The following is an 8,758-nucleotide window of genomic DNA, read 5'->3' as shown; positions in this document are numbered from 1 at the left end:
GTTCCGAGTCAACTTTTTGATCTGCACAAGGGATATGGCGGTGTATGCTCGGCACGAAGCCGCAGGGGGAGAAGAAAGAAACCAAAAAAATAAAATAAAAAATCTAAATAAATAAATAAAATATATTTTTTAAAATTATTTTTTAAAGATTATTTTTAAAATTATTTTTAGAAAGAATTATTTATTAATAAAAAATATATATAAATAAATAAAATATAAAAATATTTTTTTCCAGAAAGTCGCCCTTTGAAAGGTCAACTCACTACAAATATTTTAAAAATATAAATAAATAGCTAAATAAATAACTAAATAAATAAAATATTAAAAATTATTTTTCCAATGCAATTTCAAATTATTTTTTCAAATTATTAAAAATTATTTTTTTAATTTTTTACTGGATAATTAGTAATTAAATATAATTATTTTATTAATAAAATATTTTTTATTATTATTTTATGAATAATAAGATTTTATTCCTATCATATTTTTTGTAATCAAGTCACTGTCGCATTTTTTTCTTGCATCAAAACATGTAACCAGGTACCCTACGCGGTCTTCAAAAAAATTATAATTTCTATATTCAGAAACTTCATAAAATTTTCAAATTTTTTGTGTAGGTTTTTGACTTGACTGGTAAGTGGAGTTTTAAATTTGATAAGAATTTGAAATCATTTGACTTTCGAAAATCTATTTGGAAAAAGTTACACGTCTTGACTTCCTGCATCAAAATCTACAAATGGATATCCTGCACAGTCCTCAGAGAAACTACAATTCTTATTTTCAAAAACTTCAAAAAAATTTTAAATTTTCTATGTAGATTTTTGACTTGATTGGTAAGCAGGGTTTTAACTTCATAGGAATCCAAAATTATTTGACTTCTAAGCATCCATTTGAAAAAATCTTACACGTTCTGACTTCTGCGCTAGGCACGCACCGCCACCCCTTTGGACTGGATAATTAGTTATTAAATACTATTATTTAATTTTAAAAAATAATTTGAAATCATATTGGATTGGATAATTAGTAATTAAATATTATTATTATTTTATGAATAATAAGATTTTATTTTTTAATAATAATAAAACATTATTAATGATTAATAATAAATTATTATTTTTGTTATTTTATAAATAATAAAGTAATATTATTTTCTTAATTTTTAAAAGTAATATTTTCTTATTATTTAAAATTTTACTTGAAAAATCAAATATTATTTTATTATTTTTAAAATAATAATAATAAAATATTTTCTCTTCTTTTATTATTATTATTTTAATATTATTAATAATATTTTATAATATGAAAGTTCGACTCACTACAAATATTTTAAAAATATAAATAAATAAGTAAATAAATAACTAAATAAATAAAATATTATTATTATTGTTTAATACTTATTATTATTATATTGTTTAATACTTATTTTTATTTAAATTCATTATTATTTAAATATTTTATTACAAAAGAATATTTAATCAAATAATAATTAATTATTAATCAAATAATAATATTTAATTAACAAATAATTAATTTTTATTCATTTATTTCTTTTAAAAATAATAATATTTTCTTATTTATTTAAAATTTATTTAAAATTAATATTATTTTATTATTAAAATTAAAATTTTTTATTTTTTAAAATTAATATTTTGTCTTTCTTTTTTTTTTTTCTATTTTTTTCCCTCCATTTTTCCCTTCCCTTCCTCCCACCCCCTCGGGTCGACCAACCTGTGCCCTCCACCCTCCCCCATCCATGCACCCCCTCGGCCCCCCACACCACCACCTGTGCCACCTTTGGCTGCGCACCCCCAACCCCCGCAACCTCCTTTGCCCTCCCACGACCGCGCACCCCCCCGGCCCTCCGCACTGCTTGTGCCGTCTCCGGTCGTGCATCCCACCCCTTGCAACCCCTACCACCCCCCTCTTCCCTGTTCGTGCCAACCCCTCCCTCCCGACGGTCCCGTGCCACTCCCTACCCCTCTTCTTTGTCAAATAAAAAAAAGAGAGAAGAAATTGCCGGTGTAGCTGACGATTTCATCTCGACCACATCACTGCCGAGGTGGCCGTGAAATCGTTGGTTGAACCGGTGATTTTGAAGTGAACCGTAGTTTTGAAAATAAGTTGGGGGAGGAGGTATTTTGAAAATTAAAGAATAAAAAATAATAAAAAAATCTCAAAAGGGATGGGTACTTTCTTTCAGAAAGTGTACCTTGGATAATATAAATTTTTACTCTTTGGTTTGCTGGATGGCGAGGAGTGCTGAAGTGCGTCGCCTAGTTTTTTTACATGAATCCGAGAGTCAAGCTGCTTTTAATTTTCCTGATGGTTTGGAGAGCACCAACTCTAACACCCATAGCAACAATTACAAGCATTCAGCCAATGCAAATTCAGTTGGAATAGGGCTGTGAAAGTCCCAGCGTTCATTCGAAGACGTTGAAACTTTCCTGCTAGCCATCGATGCCACCGTTGGTTGCCTTCCCTCATGTGATCCATGAGATTTGATAATTATATTTTAGATTTGCACCTCCTTCTCTCTATTCCTCCGAGAAGAAGCGGTTTTTTTATCAATTTGCTGTTAATTTTTAAAAAAATTATCAAAATAATATCTTTCTAAAATTATTTATCAAAATGCTATCTAGATGAAATTCGATATTTGACAGGATGACTTTAGATGCCACCTCACTAGTCTGACTGCTAGCTGGGGGATAGGTGGACCACAGAATGAGTCATCCTTTGATAGGATGACTCTATGAATCACCCTATGATATAATGACTTTGTATATTATCTAACATTATATATTATTATATTATTATAATATAATATAATATAATATAATATAATAATATATTATATTACATTATATTAATATATATAATATAAAAATATATTATATTATTATAATATATTATATAACTATTATATTTTATTATTCTATATTATATCATTATAATATATTATCATATATTATATTGTTATATTATTATTTATAATATTATATTATAGAATATTAGTATATTATATTATTTTATTGTTATACATTATTTTATTGTTATATAAGATAATATTATATTATTATATATTATACATATTAATATATAATATATTATAACATATTATACTATATTATTATATTATTATAGTACTATATCAATATGTAATATAATATATTTTATTATTATATATTATTTTATTTATTATAACTTATTATATTATATTGTTATATTATTATTTATAATATTATATTATAAAATATTAATATATGATATTATTTTACTGCTATACATTATTATAATATAATATATATGATATTATAGTATTATACTGTATCAATATCTTATATTAATATAATATAATAAATTATATGATATAATTATATATAATAATATAGTATAATATATTATATTATTATAATATATGAGATAAATATTATATTATATTATATTATATTATATTATATTATATTACATTATTATTAAGGGTATATTAGAATCAACTAGTTATCTTAGAAATGATGGACAATCCTAAACTCCAACTATATAACTTGTATCAAGATTAACAATTAATTTTTTGTGCAACTAGCAAAAATTGTAGCATGTGCTTTCAGATGAAAAAAGTTTGTAATATTAATTTCAAAATAATATAATCCAATAGTTGACTACAAAATTTTTTTAGCAAAAAAAAAAAAGTATTACAACTATTGAGAGGCGTATATATCAAGATACTGGGGCTTCCTCCACATCTGCTTCTCGTAAACGTATGTCATCTTTGGCCGCTGGCATGATGGCTCAGGCACGGTATCGACCGATAAAGAGAGAGGTAGGGGCGTGCTTGGCCTATCATCATATGCCTATTGTCTATCTTGAGAAACTCTTAGTCGATCCCTGCCTCTGGCCCTCCCATGTTGATCGACGTGTTGCTCATCGGATCAGTATGACGTGTCTCCTGACTCGCTCATCTTTTGTAATATAGATGCATTATCTATGGGAAGGTCAAAGTTCGAGAAGCCAGGATATGAGGTGTGCTGGGCATATAAAGAGGTACTCGGATCATCCGTCGATGGCACAGTCTAAAGTTGTTTATCCTCTGAGATGACTCGCATAGTATCGATAAGACCATCTATAATATCGGCAAGTGCTCGATCCTTGCATCCAACAGTGACTGAATGGAAGCCGCTCCTTACCGTATGGTATAGCGACGTGATCTTTTGAAACTGTCGGTATAAAAAGGAAATAAATATTATTCATAAGTATATCAATAATAATATAACAAAATGAGACAAAAATAAAATATACTTACAATAATGTCCATCATGCTGCCCGAAAGATGGTACCTCATCTCGGGCCACTCACTCATCAATGGCAAGATGAATCGTCTAGTAATGCTCTTGTACCACTGCAGATATGGATCATAATAATCCATCATGGGAAGCATGGGTGGACCAGCCACAATCAAATCCTCCTGCTGCTCTCATGCGTCAATATGCTTCTGATGCTTTCGAACCCAATCATGGCGATACCGCCCTCGTCGATCTAAACGGTGGAGAGCATCATGAGTGTTGTATGGTGGGGGGACGTCCTGATGCATGCCAAACTATTGCATCACGTGCTCCAGACAATGCATGGACCAAATGTCCAAAAAATTTAGTGAAACACCTCTGTGTTTACCTTTATTGCAGAAAATTTTGTAAAATCTATCAGTCTCCTCGTTGGCACGATGAACTGCAACTAGCCAAGGACCCAATGTATTATAGGACTGTCCAATCTCCAAACAGCTTGTCCATAACAAGTTGTTTAGCTATCCACATCTTTCTGTAAGATGCCTCACACTGTCATACATTACGTACATAAGCTTGGTAGGCTGATATAGATATGGATATCTCTGTCCTAATTGATCCTCTAATGATATCGGCAATCATGCGTGCATCAAGCTGTGGATGATCTTGCATCACATCTGTATTCAAGCATATGTGTAGCCCTTTATATATCGTAATTTTTCATCATTGCGTCTTGGTTCGAAGGAATGCACGGAGATACTAACTGTAAATATCAGACTATTTATACATGACGCTTCATTTAACTCTATCTGATTCGACAATTTTGAAAGGATGGTGGATGCGAATGGCATATTATTTCACGGCACGTTAGACTTATTCTTTCGACCCGAATACTATTCTCTTTCTTAACTCTTCATTCCCACCAAAGAATGAATGTTCTGGCAATGCTCCATGGGATGCGGTCTTATCATCGTCGGATGCATCAACTAGTCCGAATTTAGGAATAAAGAGTGCCTTATGTGGTGGGACATCCTCTTCTGCACTAGACTCCCTACTATCACTACCATCAGACTCTATATCAGCATCCTTATCTTCGTCATCAGTAGGATTAGGATCATAACTAACAGCGGTTTCATTTTTAAATAAAATTATATCAGCCATTGCAGTTCCCATCCTCTAAGTCTGACACGTGTTGTATGTGGCTGATTAAGTGATATAAGGTCATAAGATTCGTGCTTCATGTGCTCCACGATAGCTGTCACATAACTAGGACCGACTCGTATCATCAAATACGGTGTTATATAGATATTAATATACAGACTTTGCACCTATTATGTACTGAGGACTATCAGTCATGGATGCTGTTAGTCCACCAATGGTATATATAGAGGTGCCTCCGTACTCATACCCAGCTTCATTGGTCATTGAAGCTGCATCAAGTAGAGAACTACCCATCTCTGACTGCGCAAGTGGGGCAGATACAGCCTGAGACATACTAACATGCTGTTCACCGCCATCCAAAACTCCTACCGCTGTAGGCTTAATAAAAATTTCAATTGCTCGAAAAATCTCCTTTGATGGAATGTCCAAGATGGTGTTCGTGTTCTGATTATCTTCAGTAGGTACAGTTAAATACTGTCCAATAGTATGCATCGAAAATCTATATAGTAGAAAAACTCCATAGTGATTGGGGTTCCATCTGGTGACAGCATAGCAGACTTGCACAAGTTTTAGGTATATTATGTTACGGTCTATCATGGTCATCCGAATCCTTCCACCATCATAATATGCACCGTTAGCATTTTGACTGAAAGATAACAGTGATAGGACTTGTATCCATTTTGCTGAAAATTATTATGAGAAAAACTGCATGAACACATAAACAGATATTCACTAGGAGGAAGTACTTAATATTTAAAATGACTTACATAATAAATGCATCCTATCACCGTCTAATAGGTAAAATTAGGTTCTATCCCATTCAGAAATTGCATTAATTTTATAGGTAATTATAGTAATCAAACGATACATAATAGAGGCCGAAAAAAATTTTAGTAATATTTTTTCTTAGTTTTGCCCATATGATAAAAAATGTATGGAGAGAACTAAAGAAAAATGCTATCCGAAATTTCTCTCGAATCCTCTGCGTATCGTTTGATTACTGTAATTACCTATAGAATTAATTGCAATTCTCAAACTGTCCAAACTAGACAATCAATTGATCAATGTACATAATTCTACCATCCGTACAAAAATATATAAATGTACGGATGCCGTAGAATATGTACATTAATCAAAAGACGAGTCTATGATTCTATACAATACAAATTTTTAATATAAATATTATTATTTATAAATAAATTATCAAAATAATTTTCTATTTGGGGTTTGTTTGGTTGGCTGGATCCAAAATTCCATGAGATTCATGGCCCAACCACCATAAATATTGGATTACAAGTCAACTAAACTTATGTTTTCAAGCATCCAGGGCCATCTTTTGAGTGGACTGGTCCGAATCCCATAGGGAGAAAAAAATGATCTCAACAGGTTATTTTTTTTCTTATGGAATTCGAGCTAGCCCACTCAAAAGATGGCCCTGGATGCTTGAAAACATAGGCTTAGTTGGCTTGTAATTCAATACTTATGGTGGTTGGACCACGAATCCCATAGAATTTTGGGTCCAGCCAACTAAACAAGCCCTAAGTAAAAAATTATTTTGATAATTTATTTATAAATAAATATTATTTATATTAAATTATCTTTCTCTTGTACAAATTACCTTCCATTATTAAAATATAAATTTATAATAAACATAAATTTATAATTCATATCAACATATATTTATAAAAATATAAACATAAATTTATAAACATAAAAATATAAAAAATAAATTTATATACATAAAAATATAAACATAAGTTTATGTTTATAAACATAAAATATAATAAACATAAATTTATAAACATAAAAATATAAAAATATAAATAAATATTATAAAAAAATTATAATTTATATAAAAAATTAAATCATAAAAATAAAAAAAATTATCTTCATCTGCCTTAACTGATCTTGGGGTGGGCGGCGCACCGAGGACCACCGACGGTGGTACGTCAAGGAGGAGGAGGGGGCGGGCTGAGAAGAGGAAGGGCCGTCGGAGATCGAGAGGGAGAGGGAGGGGGGTTCTCATGCCGCAGACCGCCGAAAGGAGGAGGGAGGGGCGGTGGAACGCCGGAGAAGAGGAGGGGGATGGGCCGAGAGGAGGACAGACGACCGCTGGGGGCCGAGAGGGAGGGGGTTCTTGCGTCAAGAGGAGGAGGGCCGTCGGGGACCGATAGGGAGGGGAGTTCTTCTGCACCGGAGATCGAGAGGGAGAAGGGGGGTTCTAGCACCAAGAGGGAGCGAGGGGCATCTGCGTCGAGGACCGAGAGGGAGTAAGAGATATTTGCATCGGGGATCGAGAGGGAGAGGCGGGGATCACACGGGGAGGAAAGGGGTCAGTTGGTTTGTTTTTTTTTTCCCCCTAAGTCACGGAGAGAGGTGGGGAGGGAGGGAGGGGTTATGTAGGCGACTCTATGAGTCACTCTTCAGTAAGACGACTCTATAATTCACTTTATGAAAGAGTGACTCATATAGTCACTTTTTCATAAGGCGACTCTATGAGTCATCCTTCGGTAAGGCAACTCTCTTTTGCTACTCACTTGTTCACATGACGTGAAAAGTGATGAGTTGGCATCTAAAGTCATCCTATGACAGGACGATTTTCATCTGGACAGTATTTTGATAAATAATTTTAGAAAATATTATTTTGATAATTTTTTTTTTAAATTAACAATAACTCGGTAAAAAAATCAAAAGAAGTTGAACATATTTCATATGAGAGTAGATTGAGCTGTGGGAGATGAGTTGACTGACGGTGAGAGCCTCTGTCACGCCAAAAAAAAGAAAAAAAAAAAAAGAAAAAGGAAGGATGATGAGAGCCTCATTTATGGACTGCTCGGTTTTAATTTAACAAGGATTTGAAGGATTCCGTGTGATCAGTCATTGACCAGATATCAAGCAGTAGTAGTTCAGGCAATCAGTCCATCGGTTAATAACCCAGTAACGGCCTATGCAGATTCTCCTTGCGTCAAATTTGAGTCCAACACCTGGTACTGTTGTAGCAATGAGGTATCCTGTTTGTGAATAGAAGCCCATCTCAGAAACTCATACAGCAAGCATTTGATTTGAAGCTAGGTTCGAAACTCGGGCCAAATTTTCACTCATCAGCTAGTTAACTTCGCTTCTACCAGCCCACTCGCAGCTTTCCCAAATTCCTCTAGTTTTCGTTTCTTCCACCATAGAGGATTGTAAAGTTTCCAGGTTCCATGGCCAAAATATGGACATAGACCTGCAATCCTTTAGCCTGAAAAGACCATAGATTAGGAAAGGCCCCAGTGGTTCTAAATTTGTTGGTAGATTTCACAGTGGAACATTTAAGCTTCCCA

The sequence above is a fragment of the Elaeis guineensis genome, chromosome 1, assembly GCF_000442705.2.
Source record: "Elaeis guineensis isolate ETL-2024a chromosome 1, EG11, whole genome shotgun sequence".
Lineage (NCBI taxonomy): Eukaryota > Viridiplantae > Streptophyta > Magnoliopsida > Arecales > Arecaceae > Elaeis > Elaeis guineensis.
Note: the sequence above shows the minus strand (reverse complement) of the source record.